The sequence below is a fragment of the Camelus dromedarius genome, unplaced genomic scaffold (genome assembly GCF_036321535.1).
Source record: "Camelus dromedarius isolate mCamDro1 unplaced genomic scaffold, mCamDro1.pat HAP1_SCAFFOLD_195, whole genome shotgun sequence".
NCBI classification, from domain to species: domain Eukaryota; kingdom Metazoa; phylum Chordata; class Mammalia; order Artiodactyla; family Camelidae; genus Camelus; species Camelus dromedarius.
The window spans coordinates 2,681,250-2,697,847 of record NW_026989809.1 but is presented as its reverse complement, the minus strand read 5'-3'; the positions used below and the strand labels follow the sequence as shown (position 1 = coordinate 2,697,847).

Below are 16,598 nucleotides of genomic sequence, written 5' to 3'. Positions count from 1 at the left end.
GCCTTGTGGTTTGGAGATGGGATTCTCATTTCTGTAAATACCCAAGGATTGTGTAATTGGGCCCTGCTGATTTGAATCTATTCTTTAGAAAGTACATGTTGTAGATATATTTTTCAAGCATGCATGCTTTTTTCTTTTATTATTTATTGTTCTACCCTCTCATCTCTTGGTGTGACTTTTCATGGAATCCAGGAAACAGCCCTAAGCCACCTGCCTCTTCACACGACTCCGTGGCGGTTTTCTTCCCTGACTAGAAGAGGGTTCTGCATAGGGAATTTTCTTTGTTCCCCTTTTCTTGGAGTCTCTCTGTCTGTCTGCCCACCTCTCACCTGTCCAACTGTCCATTTCTCTACCCACTCATTCTTCTGACTTGTTCCAAAAAGCATTTCAGGCAGCTTACAGAAGAACAGATACCAAATAAACAGGTGAGAAAATGGGGCCAAGTTCAGACAGTGAGGCTAGGAGGCGAGCCTGTGTGAGGGTGGCAGGCATGAGAGACACGCGTCTGCCCTGTGACTTATAAGATCGACAGCAAGAGTGTGCCTGATGCTCCCAGCAGACACAGGTTAACAGGGTTTGTGGGAGATGCTCACTGGCTGTGAAATAAATAAGTGGCTGAGGAGAAGCCCAGCCTTTCCAGCTACTAAGGCTTAGGAGAATATTTTGAGTGTCTTCCAAAATCAGGGTATTGAATCTTTTATTTTTTCAGAGTTCTATGTATAGTTGGTTACATTCTATACCTGGAAATTTCTCCAAAACTGCTTCCCACGTGAGTCCCATGGCTCGGAAATGGGGTGGTTCTGCTCATTGACGGGTGTTGGTCAGAAACATAAAATGACAGCCTCAAAGGAGCCTGGGATTTGTCAGTTATGTTTTGTCAGTGCTGTAGATTTCAGAAAACACTTTCACACTTTCTCTCCATCTGAGGCGGCAGCGTGCTCTCTTACCAGCATCAGGAGCTCAGGGCTACGGGATGGTGGGGGCTGACTGCACTGCCGTGAAGACAGCTAAGGTAGTTACTGCAGGCGTGGTGCTTTCACGTAGTGCATTTCATGTTCTTCAATAGGTTTTAACAGGTAGTTAATTAACTGTGTTAATTAACATTTAATAAATATGATGCTTTGTTGAAAAGACAGTTATAGGCAGAAAATAAGTTGTGAACACTTTGAAAACGGTTTCATTACTGAAATTTCAGTAGGGAAGATTTAGTTTTTCTTATTTATGCCTCTCTTTAAAAGTAACAAAGAAACAAGACAGAAAAAGCAGAGGATGATTTCTGTTCTTCCTCTCGGCTTGCAGGTGCCCTCACCTCCAGTGGCATCCATCCAGACACCAGCACTGACACTGGCCGTGCTCCGAACTGCCTCAGCCCTGAAGACACAACTGGCAAATAGAAGGCGGCCACGCCCTGTTACAGCAGGTGCTCTCACTTTGTGGGTCCTTATGTAACTGCGTGGTTTTAATCAGGATCGCCCGTTCTACATTGTGTGGCGCTGCTGCCGTGTCTCCTAGTTATTGTTTCTGTAAGTACTCGTGTATTTTTTTCAATGTGTGGTACTAGACATCTAAAAATGCTTTTTTTAGATGAAAAATAATGTGTATTTAATATAAAAGTCTGAAAAAAGGGGCAAAAGGGTCTATCCTGATCCCACTACTCAGAGATAATAATTAACACTTGAACATCTATTTTCTGTTCTTTTCATCATTGTGTATCTCCTCTGTCATAAAAACCAGCGAGCACTCTGTGCCTTTTTACTGTGTGGAGACCTCCATTTTCCATTGTGCTTATTTCACGTTTTTCTACAATATTCTATCCCCCCTAGCATGATTTTTAATGACCATTATAGCATTCTGTCTTGTGGAGGCATCTTCCATTTTAGTTCGGACTTAAATAAACTGTGAAATTCCAAGTACACTTAACTGAAGTACTGAAAAGAGAACTGTGGTGGTACCAAAAAGCCCCTACATCCCTTCCCCTTTTTTCCTGAGAGTAAAAACTGCTGAAAATGTGGTGTATATATGTCATGACCTTTATGCCTATGTCATATATATATATACACATTCTTACATACACGTATATCAGAAATCTATCTATATGTGTGTGTATATATGCTTTATTGAAAAATAAGGCCATACTATATGTTTTCTGCAGCTCGGTTTATTCACTCAGGGGTATATCATAGACTTCCTCCCACTCCAGACTCACCCGGTCCTTTCAGATAGAGTAGAGGGGTCTCCTGATATGTAGGTTTGGTCTCTTGTGCAAGGACACCTTCGGTGGGAGAGTACTGTGGACAAGGCCTTGGGCCACGCCGAAACGCTGGCCCCTTAGTGCCTACAGCTCGCCTTGATTTACGGCATCATTGTCTTGATGGTGGATACTTAAGTTTTCTCCATTTTCCACTGTCAGAAATGGTGTTTGACTGGCATCCTTCTTGTACAAACATTCCTGTGACCTTGAATGAGTATTCCTTTAGTTAAGGTTTCTGGAAATTCAGTCCCTGGATGTGACAATTACATACATCACAGGCTCCTTTCAAGCGACTCTAGAAATTCCTTCTCCTGTGGGGAATGAAAAGATGTAGAATAACTTATGTAACCAATTGTCTATCGCTGGATATGATTTCACTTCAGCTTTTCTTCCCACCATTGTAAAAAGTGCTGTGTAAATGCTCTGATGAGTACATCTTTTTGAACTGATTTTTTTTTCTAAGTGAAACGATTCCTAAAAGTGGAGTTCAGTGTGTGTGTACACAAGTTTTTCAGAGTTTACATATCCATTGATATGTCGTCCTCCAAGAAGATAGCTAACAGTTTGTTCTCTCAAAGATGGACACTAGCTAGAATATCTTTTAAAAACATTTGCCAATATGATGAGCAAAAGTGCTTTTTCTTTGTTTTAGTTTGCACTTGATGACCAGAGAGGTATTGAGCATTTTTCACTCATTAGCCATCTGACTTTTAAAAAGTGAATGATCCCTTTTGTCCTTTGCACACATTTAAGTGAGGGAGCTTCTTGTTGCTTTGTGACAGCTCTTTGTATGTTATGAACAGTAACCCCTTGTCTTCATCAACATGTATCACAGAGCTTTTACTTGTCATATCTTGCCTTTCATTTTGTTCAGTAGGTTTATTTTTGTTGTGGCCCAAAATAATCTTAAGATAGTAAATGTCTTCTCTTTGGGTTTTATCCTTGATTTTATTCTTAGAAATACTTTCTTATAATGGTATATATCTCTTCTGTAGGTTTTTCTAATCTCTAAGATGGAGATGATAATAGTACTTGTTATAGAGAGGAGAAGTTGAATTAATATGAGCAAAGAGTTGTATTTGCTGTTATTAGTACTTTCTAATATTTACATCACTATCTGTTATTTTTCTTGTGGTCATTATGACTGGAATAGAATTTGTTTTTTCCAGGTGATTCTCTGATTGTCCCAAGACAATTATTGAATTCATACTTGGCTCTTTGATTTGAAATCCCACCTGTAAAAAATACTTATGTATACTAGAGTCTCTTTTTGAGTTCATGGTTTATTTCTGTCAATCTTACTTTCTTATTCCAGTGCTATATCTAACATATTGCAAAAATTTATTTAATATCTGACAATGCGATTTTTTTTGATTCTTTTTTCCATCCCTAATTTTCTTGGCTAGTATTATGACTTTATTATTCCTGAAGAATTCTAAAATACTTTTTTCAAGTTAAAAAAAAAAACAGATAAGAGTTGTCATGGGATTTTTTAGTAAGTTTTAAATTATATTTAGGAGAACGTACATCTTTACAAAACTACTTTCCTCCATACAATATGTTGATGTCTCTACATTCACACCTCTTACTTTACCACTCAGTACAGTCCTGTACTTTCTCCATGTACAACATGGGCATTGATTTAGAGTTTATTCCAGATTATTGTTGATGTTTTTGTTAATTTTGTAAGTGAAAATTTTTTGCTATTATATATTTTAACTGTTCAAACTGACACCTAGGAAGGCAGATTCGGTTTGTAAATACTCACTTTGTAACTTGTCATTTAAAATTGTAAGTATTAAGTACTTGTTACAGAATCCTTTCTTTCGTGTTTTTAAAAATTTGTTTCCAAGATTCTCAAAATGGTCATAGCTAAGTAGTATAGGTGGGGAGACAGATGGAGAGAGGTAGTGTGGCTCATGTACAAACTGTGAGCAGTTTCATGGCTGCCTTTAGGCTGGAGAAGCCCCAGAAGAACCCAGGTTAGACAGGGGGTGGCTTCGTATGCACTTGAAAGCCAGCTTTCCTGCCTGTATGGTGAAGCCTGGTGGGCGTGGCAGGTAGGTGATCAAGATCCGATGAAGGTCATTGGCTGCACAGAGCGCTGTGTCTGTGAGAACTGGAGACCTCTGCCATGGGAAATGCTTGGTGCCAGGAACACTGCAGGGGAGCTGGGGAGCCTGTGTGTTAAGGATTTTCCAGTCCTGGGAGTGGGAAGCTGAGACTCTGCATTCAGATCTGAGTTTGAATTCATCCTCTCTTGTTTACTGGTCCTCTGACTTTTGTCAAGTTATCTACCCTCTTTGAACTCCTGTTTTCTTGTCTCTCAAAACAGGAGAATTACAACCTGCTGCTAGCATTTGTTCAGGGTAAATTATCTGTGTCTACAAGATGTCACGTATAGTCACAAGCTCAGTGAGAAATAGGCTGTCGCTTCTTCTGCAACTCAGTGCTCGACAAGACATCGGGAGAAAGACAGTTCCTAATTTGTATGTTATGCCAGTAGGACCAAAATTAATGTTTTGCCTTTCCCTAGCAGTATACTTACTCCTTTGCTTCATTTACCTCTCCTCCTTTCCTTTCCCTTCCTCCACCAAAAGATCCTGAGACTCTCTCAGAACACTAGATTCAAATTACTTTAAAAGTTGGCTCATTCCCTAGAAATGACAGTGACATAAAAAATCTGTTCACATCCCAGACTTGACTGTATTTGATTTACACACACACACACACACACAGACACACTCACACATCTGGCTACCTCTCAATTCCTGAGGGAGAAGGACCACTTTTTCTGAGTTTTCATTCACTGAGTGTGAGAGCAAAGTCTCTTAAGCAGACTTTCTCCTGGCTTCATGCATGGTTTTTTATTGGATTTCTCTGTGGCCATAGAATTATTCTCCTACTAGAAGAGAGGAAGTGGAGACATAGAGATTCTGCTTAGATATTGGTGACATTATATTTGAGTTGGAAAGGACTTAAGACAGCATAGAGTCGTAACTTTTTATGGGTGAGAATCCATGATGGTGTAACTTGGACAAGAACCTGGGTCTCCTGACATTGTGTCCACATGGATGAAGAGGCAAATGGGTGTGGGATGGCAGGTATCCTTCTTGCTTGAGTTCCAGGGTCTTGCTAGTTTTCATTGCTCAGCTGCCTTTAGTTTATGTCCATGTGGCCTCTCATGGGAATGTCACTCTATCCTGATAGATTGAGTTTCTTATCAGCAAAAAGCTCTGGACCCACTCACATTGCCCAGAGTTTTTCTGCTGACCTGCTGACACTTTATGTAAATGACACCTAAGAAAACTGCTGGATATAAAACCCTTATTTTTATCATTTGCCCTCGAATTCCATAGGAAAGGGGTGCTGTCTCAGGCTGTCTAAGGCTTGATCTGAACAAAGATAGGGTGATAGTTTGTGCTGCTGGACCATCACAAATGGAATGGGATTTCCACCTTAGCTTTTAGAACCAGGCAGACGAGTTCAAATCTTGCCTTTACCAATTAATAGCTTCGTGACGTTGAGGAAGAAAGTTTACTTTTTTGTGTCCAATTTTCTTTATCTGTAAATAAGTTCAGTATTTATTTTAGGGTTTTTGTTTTAGAACTGAATGAGCTAATTGCCTCACTTATACCTAAAATACTGATTGCGTGGTTCTATGCTGGTGCCTTGGTAGTTGATTACTAAGGGAGTTGGCAATGAGAATGGGGGTGGGGGACCCCTGGATCATAGAGCTTATATTCCAGGATATGCTTGTAAAAGACTGGATGTGCAGTGGGTTTTTAGTAAATGTCTATTCTTTTCCTAATCCCCATTGATTGTATATATATATTTACCCTAATATATGAACTTTTTTGTTGCAATTTAAATCTCTTTGTAGTATTTAAAATATGTAGCTATAACAAAAATACGTGAAATAAAATGATTTGATTTTTATTTTCCTTTCAATAATGAAAACAAAAGAAAATAGAAAAGAAAAAGTTTTGTAGGACTAGAAATAATTTTATTTCCATGGAATCAAGCCTTTATATTAAGTTTTTTGGTTTTGTTGTTAAATGGCATGTAAAATTAATAGGTTGTGACTTCAGTGTTGATAGCTAGGTGAGTTTCTTGTTATTGTTGTCTTTGATGAATTATTTTCACTAGATCATAAATGATGTGCATGCTACATATTGGAAATGAGGAAGAAGTGGAGACATACTAACTCCAATGTATTTTGTTACCGAGTCCAAACTCATTCTACTTGCCGCATGACAGGCCAATAAACTGGGAGATGAGGTGTTGGGGCAAGGAATAGTGACTTTATCTGAAAAGCTGGCAGACCCAAAAGATGTCAGACTGATTTCCTGGAGAACCCTCTTCCCCAAGTCAGAATTCATGCTCCTTTTATACTGCAAAGGGGAGGGGGTGTGGTTGGTTGTTGCAAACTTCTTGCTGTACGAATTGTTTGTCCTTGGTGTCCTTTGTCCTTGCAGCTGTCCATGTGGGTGAAATCATGGTGCCCCTGTAAAAGCTTCAACAAAAATAAGGTTATTCTTTATTTTGCAACTTGAAACTCTCTACATAAGTGCAGAAGAGCTAACATCCTTAAAGATCAGAGCCCAGAGAATAGGCTCTCCTGTATATTTCAGGCTAAAGTCAACTTTCTTTCACAAAAGGTGTAGAGCTAACTAGTCTGAGCCTAGAAAACAGGGCAAAGGATTAAAGCCAAAGGAACAGATCCAACACGGAGTCAGATTTCTTCTTTCCTATTACAATTTCTTTTTCCATCTCATAAATAATTTTAGTAAGAAACATAAGCAATTTTGTATTTTTGCTTCTTAATAACTGATAAGTGGGCTGACTACATTTTTGTGAGCAGGGATGCTGTGCGGGCCTTGGGGTCTCAGCAAACTCTTGTTGAGGGTGGTTGACCCTGCAACATGTCTAATGCCCCCAGGAGTGTTGGTGAGGGTCCCCCCAGCCTGGGGCTCTATTCAGGAAACAGCGTATGGGCATTGACCTCTGGAGACCTCTTTTTCGGCTGCAGGAAATTTTTTTCAGATACTGTGATTGAAAAATCACTCCAGCTGGGGATAATTTGGGAAAAAGAAGAGGAAAATTGTTTGGAGTAGAGTAGAAGAGAAATGCAGAAGATCAGGGAGGCTGGGGGCTTGGCAGCTGGGCCTAGGGAGAGAGGGGAGCAGAGGTGTGGAGGGGCCCGGCTCCAGAAACAGCTCCTGCACCTGTCCCCGCACCCAAGCCACACAGCTTTTATTTGGCCTGGGCCATTCTCCTGGCTGGATGTCACCCTGGGCAGAACCTTGAGAACTGAAGTTGACAGGTAGGCAGCACTCACCTAGGGGGTCACTGAGGACTTTGTTCAAGTCCACAGTGCCTTTTCTGGTCATGTGTCTTCACTTGCCCTTTATCTCAGGATCTGAGGAGCAGGAACAAGGAACTCAGGGAGAGAAATCCGACTGTGTTAAGAGAGGACAGACAGAGTGACACGGGAAGCGAGGACTATCGCAGCAAAGTAAAATGACTTCACAACTATTGCATCAGAGCTGCAGGTGTGAGAGAGCCTAAGCCTGTCTCAGAGTGCAGGGGACAAGCAGAAAGGAATGGTAAAATTTCCACTGACAATTGAAATTTTGCAAAATAGCCTGCTACTTTTGGTTGTATCACTTGAATGAATGCAGGTGTGTTTCTGTGGGCATTTATAGGTTCACTCAACCCCACCAGCCCTTCTTGCCCCCATCAGGGGTGGGTTTTCTCAAGCACAGTGCCCCTCCTGCTTTGGGGGGCCACGCTGTGGGTCCTCGCCTGGGGCCGGACTGCTACAGGGCACTGAGTCCCCGAGGGGCGGCCTGCGAAACACGACAGGAACACCTCTGCTCTTGACTGAGGGCCTCCTTTTCCCCCTTCAGTGTTAGAATGCCGGTGACTCAGTTAGAAGCGTGCATCCAAGCGGTTCTTCCTTGTCATCGCCATCTGGAAGCGGAACCTGAATCTTCTGAATTTCTCCAGAATGTGGTTTACAATCACCTTCGACAAGTGGTTGTGTGTCCTCTTACAAGTGGAGGTTTTAATGCCGTTTTCCTGGAACTTACTCACCACTAGTCCATCTGATTTTTCTGTGCTAGGATTCAGTATGGCCTGCTAAAAATTCTGCAGTCAGATCTTGAAACCCTGATGAAGAGGATTATTTTATTTTTTATATGATAGTCTTTTACTTTCAAAATTCAGAATTTTCTGTTCTTTCACTTTTTAGGGTGGATTTGGAGAAACAACTTTGCTCTTACTGTCCTTGCGACCTGTTGCTTTATGCCTCTAACCCGTCTTCTGTCACTTTTTAGGCGGTTCTATTCGTGACCCTGTCCAGATTGTTCATATTATAAAACATAAAGTCTGTGAAAGTACAGTTCCTTTTATTCTGAAAGCATTCCACAGATACCACTGAAATCTGGGTGTGGTTTTAAGAAGACAGAAGTATTAGAACATGTACTTGCAGGTTGCTAGTGCAAAATCCCCAAATCAAAAGTCTAGTTAAATATCGGACATCTTTCTAATCTACCTTGGATTTGTATGGATAAGTGAAGCAGTTTGCTAAGAACTCAAGACCAGGGTTAGAATACAGGCTTGTGTAGCTCAGCAGGTCCTCCAGAGGTGATGCTCTGCCAGAGGGTGGGGCTGAGGGGAGAGGGCGGGTCCTCCCCTCCCTGAGCTGATAGTTTCATAGAAAAGACCTTCACCAGGTGAAGAACTTGGAGTTTCTTCTAAGAACAGTGGGTTTGAAAAGAGTCTTAAAAGCATGGGAGTGACAGAATCCCATTTGTGTCAAGTAGGGAAAAGTGGCTGGGGGGCCACTGGGAGACTCATGATTCCATGTGGGAAGTATTTGTGGCTTCCACCTGAGAAGTGGGACGGTCAGTGGGAAAAAGCGAACAGATTGAAGTCATGTTAGATGGTAAAATGAAAGGATGAATGATGTCTGTGTGGGTAGGATGGAGTAAGGCCAGGGTTTTTGGGAGGATTAATACGGTAAATGATGGTCCTGCTGTGCTCTGAGGAGGGAAAGCTGCAGAGGGAGCTCTGCGGGAAAACTGATGAGTTCAGCTGTGGGTAAAATGAAAGGCTGTTAGATGTGTGGTCTGGGAGTTCAGGTGAGAGCCAGTAGTGGGTAGGGGGCAGGGGAGAGAGACCTTCAAATCATTTTATCTTGTGAATATACAAAAAAGTGTGAGTAATACACTTATGCCTCTATATTCTGGATTTAAAACCCATTAACATTTTGCTATATTGACTGCAGAGGTTCTTAATTCTTTTAATACAAATAAGATAAATAGAAGCAAAATAGTGGAGTTAATGAAAATCTTAGAGTTGACGTGTGTCCTTGTATGTATTTTTGATACCTCATCTGTTTATAACCATAATCTATTAAAAGTTAAGTAGTTTAGCATGAGAGTTAAACAGAGGGACGTGACACACTGTTGGGGGTTGAAGCTGATCTTCTCGGGCAAATTATGTCGCCTCTCTGTGCCTTAGATCCATCTTCTGTGACCTCCCCCGGGCCCCTCATCACAGCTGATTTCCTAGATTAGAAGTTGGGAGGGAGGCTGCTGTAGGGAGAGAGAAGTGGCAACTGCCACGGACCCTGATGAGAGAGACAAAAACAGATTAAAGCCGATAAACTGAGTACAAACAAAGACCCTCCAAAGAGAAAGAATCCCAAAGTCTTTTGAGCCACTTAGCGTAAGGGAAACAAAACCACGTGGACCCAAACTTCTTGAGTATGTGAGTATTGTGGGTGGAAATGTGTCATCAGAATAGATTTGAGAAAAGGCGATTTGGTTTCCCTTGATGTTTCCGGTAAGGATGGACAGCAGAAGGGAAAACCCCCCGCTTCAAAGTGAAAGCTGCTATTTTGTGTGAAACTGACCAAAGGTTGGAAACCAGTCATCATCAGTGCTGGCAAGTGAACAGCCTTCTGGATTGGGTGGGGCACCTACTGTGACTTCCTGGTGACCTGCTGGGTAGGGGCTGGGAGATGGGCAGTAGTTCTGCCTGGTGACCCGGGCATAAACCTGGGCTCTGAAGCTGCTGGTCTGACTAGCAGAACTGGGCACAAGCATTCTTAATGGGGCAGCTCGGGATGTGGCCTGGGACACCTGCTATGCTGAGGGCGAGAGGAAGGCTCCCTTGAGGGGGTGTCCTGCAGAGAGTGGAAAAATCCACCTGCAGGGACGGAAGAGCCTCTGAGCAGGGTGCCGGATACACAGGCATGACTGGCCTGAGCACGGAGGGTTCGGTGAGCCGGAAGTCATACAGTGGCCGGAGCAGCCTTTTTCCTGAGAAACTGGAGGGAAAAGATGTTGAAAAGGCAGCCTGCGGACAGACCCTGTGGTGGGTTATCAGTGACCGGAAAGGACTGGTCAGGCAGGCACGAGAGAACCCTGTGAGCGTCCCAGATGGGGCGTCACACTGAAGGGAGGAGCAGAGTTATAGACTTTGCCACTTATTAGCTGTGTGACTTTGAGCAAGATCACCCCACCTCTCTATATATATGTTCATCTGTAAAGTGACAGAGTGACAAGCTCGTGTCATCAGAAGGCTTAGTTTAGCTCTGATCCTCTGTGTCCAGTACTGTCAGTGCTGCCCTGCAAGGTTCTGCAGCGGCTGCTCTTACCCTGAGATGGGAGGGCGTAGAGGGACATTGTAGCACACGAAGGCAGGAGGGGGGTGCTTTAAAAACAGACATGTAGCCGCCTGCAGCTGCAGACCTGCAGGCAGTTTGATTGATGGTTCTGGAGAGGACTTTGGAGGCCTTAGCATCGTCTTAAGACTTGCTTTCCCTTGGGGACCCGGATTGCCTTTGCAGATTAATGTTGAAGATTTGAGCTTCTGGAAAAGCTGCTTTCAGACATGGGTATATATGTAACATATCGTCTAAAATAAAATGCTTTTATTTAATGTGTGGGACTTTGCAGCTGTTGGGAACAGCTCTTTTGGCCTGGTCACGGAGGACACTAAGGGTCAGCAGAGCATGCGGGAGGGCAAGAAGCTCGCAGTGCTGCTGCGGGGTGTTCTCCCCAGTAGGGCGCTCTGCTGAGTGGACTCTTCTCTGAGTTTGGTTGCCAGATGAGCAGACAGCAAATTATTGAGTTCTGGTGGGATTGTATAATGACAGGAAGAAAGAGGGACCCGTAGTTTTCTGGACTAGGAGAAGCATTTTGTTCTTAATCCAGTGTGTTTCATTGCGGATTTGATGAGTTGAGTCTGTTCTGGATCTGATTTGGGCTAATCTGTATATTTGGAAAGGAACCGAGATGGAATTATTGCAGACACCTTGTTCTTTAATGAGTCCTGTGCAAACATAAACACGGATGAAGCATACGTTTGAATTTAGTGGTGTAGGGAAGGGTTTCTGCACATTACAGGTGAAGGCAAGGCAGAATTCCTCTTCTTTGTGGGCAGGGAATTGGGTCCACCTGTTTTTTCTGTAACGGCTTCTGAGAGCAGTTTATGGTAATTAACCAGCATTGACAAATGGTGGCACACATTGCATTGAAGAGCTGGCCGGCTGCAAACTTGTGTATTGGACAGGTGGATTTCACAGAGAAGTGATGAGGTAGATGGGAGAGAGAAGGAGCACAGGCATGGGCACCCCAGCTTCAGGTTTAAATCGGCATTTCCACACCATAGGAATTTGGAATAGAATGTAACCTCACTTAGCCTGTTGGTGAATCAGTAAAATGGGCATGATAAAATTCACTTCTTCCTGGGTTTGTTGTAAGTTGTGTCGACTGAAATAAATGTTCCGCATAAAAGTTAAGAGTTAAGTTTTATTCGGTGAGAGGGCTCCAGCGGGGATGACAGCCTCTCAGATTGCTCTGAGGGACTGTTCCAAAGACGTAGGGGAGGAGCTAAGATATATAGGAGCTTTACAACAAAGACCAGGTAGTTGGAACAATAAAAGATTGCTTGTTATCTAAAGAAAACCAGATATCTCAAGTTAAAGAATTTAGTGCTTTTATATTTATGGGAGGAAGCAAACATTTGGGCTCACTGAATTCATTCATTTGACAAGCACCTAGCTATCTAGGGCCAGTATCCTGTCCTTTCTTATTCTGAGTCCCCTCAGAGGGCACCATTGTGAGTGGCTGCAGAGGCTGGGCTGCAGGCCTGTCCTTGCTGGGGGGTGGCGGCAGCCGCTGTTGACTTGGTTTCAGCATTCTTTGTTTACTGACATGGTTGCAGTATTTTCATTCACATTGTAGTATTTTCGTTCACGGACTGATTATGGATAATCTGCAACCTTGGAAAGCAACCGAGATGGAATTCCTGCAGTTACCTTCTAGTTTAATATGCCGTGTGCAAACATAAACACGGATGAAGCATATAAAAAAGATTTGGTGGTGTAGGGAAGGTGTTCTGCACACTACAGGAGAAGGCAAGACAGAACTCCTCTTCTTTGTGGGCAGGGATGTGGGTCCACCTGTCTTTTCTGTAGCGGTTTCGGAGAGCAGTTTATGGTAATTAACCAACATTGACAAACAGTGGCACACATTGCACTTAAGAGCTGGCCTGTGCAAACTTGTGTTTTGGACAGGTGGCTTTCATAGGCAAGTGGTCAGGTGGATTGGAGAGAGACGTAGCCTAGGCCTGGGCTCAGATTCAGGCTTGGCCATTTCCTCACCAAAGGGCCTTGGACTAGAGTGTAACTTCCCTTAACCTGTTGGTGAATCTGTGAAATGGGCATGATAATATTCATTTCTTCCTGAGTTTGTTGCAAGTTGTAAACAATATTATAACACACATGAAGCACTTAACACACTGGCACTTAGCAGTGTTCACTGGGTCCGTCCGCCCCACTTAGCGTGTGACAGAGCCGTAAAGGCAGCATGTGTCTGTTGAGGACGCACTGGTGGCCCCTTGAATATGTTGTGAATTTGGTGATTTCCTTTAATCTTTGTAACTGTATGTGCCATGGGCAGTTATTTTCTTGGACAGATGAGGAATCACAGGGTAAATAAGACTGTGTAATTTGCCCAAACTCAGACCATAATTTTGGGTGCAGGGTCCTTGGTTCAGCATGGGCCCCTGGGCCTTCTGGACTCTCCGTTCAGCAGGTGTGGGCTCGCCTGTCTCCCAGCCCAGAATATCCAGCAGGCAGCAAGACATACCTGGCCCTGTGATTTTTGAGCAAAACCCAGGAAGGGAGGCAGGTACTAAAGGGATAAACATAAAAACAGACGACAGCAAACTTTGATCAGCTTTGAGAAGGAAAGGAACACACCTCGCTGTGCAGAGATGGGAGCTTTCCCGTCGGGGCTGCTCTGGGGGCGTTCATCTCAGCTAAACAAGCTCCGCTGCTGCACCAAGGCAGGAAGGCAGGGAGCGTGTGGCCAGGTAGACTGAGCCTCGCTGATCGTACTCATTCACCATTAAGCGGCAGCTGTCACGGGCACTTACCTTGTAGACAGATGTTGGCCATAATCATCACGCGCATTGCTTGGTAGTTGTATTGGCCCCACCTTTGAGATGAGGTCATTGAAGCTGGGGAGTTTGCTGCATGCCCTTGTATACCTCGGAAATTACCCCCACTGGTCTTTTAACCTAGACTGGTGTGGCTGTCATGTCCTAGCCCTGTGAATGGCATCACGTAGCTTCTCCCAAGTGACCCAAATGACTGACATTGATTTTCTTAATTCGTAGGAAATGGTATGTGACAATAAGAGAAAATGGTAGTAAGAAATTGTTTGGAAAACTAGAACAAAATCCAATTCTTCCCCAGCTGGGGAAGTGTACCCAGTGTCACACACTCCACTCACTGCCTGGCATCTCCTCCCTGCCGACTCCGTGTTCAGAAGCCACTCTGAGCCTTTGAAGAACATTTTGCCTCGTGACACTGTTGACTAGGACCTGCGACAACTCTGTCCCTGGTTAACCCTCTCTTCAAAGCCATTTAAATTTTATGCAGGCTCCTCAGTTCAAATGTAAGAATAGCCTCTTTAAACTTCTTGATGCAGCTCCTTAGTGAAGATATTGAGAAGGAAAACTAGCTAAAACCTGGGAGGTATGAACATAGTGTCTGTAACCTCAGCACTTTGTGAAGTTCAGAATCAGAGGGGTGGGAGACTCAGGAAAGGCTTAAGGTAGCAAGGGTAAAGTGAAAGGACGCAGGCTGTGAGACTGAAACATCTCGGTCCCAGCCAGCAAGGCACCTGCATTCAGGATGGTCTGTGTGGAGAGCAGGGTTCTCACAAAGAAAGAAGAGGTGGGATGGGAGAGAGAACAGTTAGGTTTTTACTGGGGAAGGAAAAAGTGGGCTGAACATTTCCTGGTTGAACAAGAGGACTGTGACATGATGTTCTTGTATTTTGGAGAGAAGGGTTTTGTGGGGACAGGCCTAGGGAGAACGCTCTGTGGCTGGGGAGTCAGCACAACAGGGAACCACAGAGAACCGGGGCGATGCCAGGGCTGCTTCTGTCCCTTAGCTGGGGCCTAAGAACTCCCTTCACAACCCAGTCCTGTTGATACAAGAAAACAGATGTGGGGCATGAGAAGAGCTGTGTCCCACTCATTAGTTGAGCACCTGGGATTTGTCCCTCCAGATGTTGGTCTTTGGCTTCGTGTAGGAAATGATTCAAAAGCAAACAACTGTTGAGTAAAGGTAGATTTACTCAGAGAGATACATTGAAAGGCAAGAGAATCGCCACGAGGTGTGGGGGTTGGGTGCTCAGATTAAAAGTAGGTACACACTCCACAGAGGGGGGCTTTCTCCGAAGAGGGAGAGAGAGGGTTGACCTCGAGGCGGCGCTGTGTTGCTTGTTTTCTTGGGCTTGGTGGTTTCATATGCTAATAAGTAGAAGGACCAGCCTAAGGGCAAGGGGCTGGGATTCCCGGGGAGTTGGCCATTTCCCACCCTTTGACCTTTTGTGGCTAGCCTTGGGACTGCCATGGTGCCTGGGGGCGTGTTATTCACAATGTTACTATTACAATGGGTGTATAATGAAGCTCAAGCTCTGCTAGAAGTTAAATCTCTTCATCCTGAGCCTCAAGGCCTATTGGAGGTTGAATCCTTCACCATTTTGATGTTAATTGCTGTGGCCTTCCTTGAATGGCTGTGCTCTGCCCCCTTCCATCCTGTCTCAGTGTGATGACACAGAGAGAGCAAAGGCCAGGCCCTGCCTGTGCTCCTGCATTTAACAGGGGGAGGGGTGGTGTGGGCTGAGGATGACTCTGAGTGGTGAGAAGGTTGTTTCAGATTTTTGCACGTGGGATATGGGGACCTTCCAGCAGCCACCGCGGATTTATCTCTCGGGCATTATCGCTTGTGTCACTCATCTTTTTCTATTTTTCTTAAAATATTTAATCTAAATTTAATATCAGGTTTTTTTAGGAAAAAATTTCTCTTTTTCTTTTCTTTGGGTCTCTTTTGGGGGGGGGTAGGTAATTAGGTCTATTTATCTGTTAGTGGATGCCCTGGGGCTTGAACCCGGGACCACGTGCACGCTAAGAACACGCTCTACCACTGAGCTCTCCCGCCCGCCCCATCATCTTTTTCTTTTTGCTTTAATGTTACAGAAACCACAGGCCAGCCAAGAAACAAGCACCACTCGGAGGGTTGGAGTACTCAGATTTATTATGCCGGCGGGCTCAGAGGGGCTTCTGCTCCGAAGCTCTGAGCACCTCCAAGATGTGCACATGAGGTTTTATAGGTTTAATTACAAGTATGGGGCTATTAGCTAATAAGGCTCAAACAACAAAAAGCAAGGAATCAGTACACTGGAGCTTATCAATTTGGAACAGATCACGTTACTGACACTTGTTGAGATTGGATTTACGAGTTAGCTTGTTAGCCCAGTAAACTAACACTAAACTTCAGATTTACGAGTTAGCCCGGCAGAACTTAGATCACTAAAGCGACACTTATCACACTTAGATTTATGACTTAGCTCGTTAGCCCAGCTGAGCTTTTCCTTCACATCAGCTGCCAAGAATCTTACAGCTGAATTTCTAGTAGGCCTTTAACACTTACCCTGGCTTAATGGCATCCATTTTTATGACCTTACCTCCTCCTGGTTTCATTTAATTATTGAATCTCCATTTTCTCTTCACTCTCACTTTGTCTATTTGTTGTTATGGTTTTTAAGCTGTGTTTAAAAAAATTGTTTAATTTCTCTTTTAGCAGGAGGCTGAAAGTAAATAAATATGTAAACAAACATCACACTTTAATGCTTTTATACATTCTAAGCTGTTTAGTATTTACTTAAAAACCAAATTGCCTACTAAAGAGATAACATTTTTAAATTATTTTTTAATTTTTTTATAAAGGTATAGCTGATTTACAATATGATAT

The 16,598-nt window shown here is 43.5% G+C and overlaps 1 long non-coding RNA gene across 1 annotated transcript; it reads left to right on the top strand.

The window, feature by feature from the left end:
• Window positions 1-571: 571 nt before the first annotated feature.
• On the top strand, window positions 572-3,508 carry LOC135320822 (uncharacterized). The gene is made up of 3 exons (XR_010380163.1): window positions 572-1,012; window positions 1,300-1,523; window positions 3,421-3,508. It is a non-coding gene; the product is annotated as an uncharacterized LOC135320822 (long non-coding RNA).
• Window positions 3,509-16,598: the final 13,090 nt, after the last annotated feature.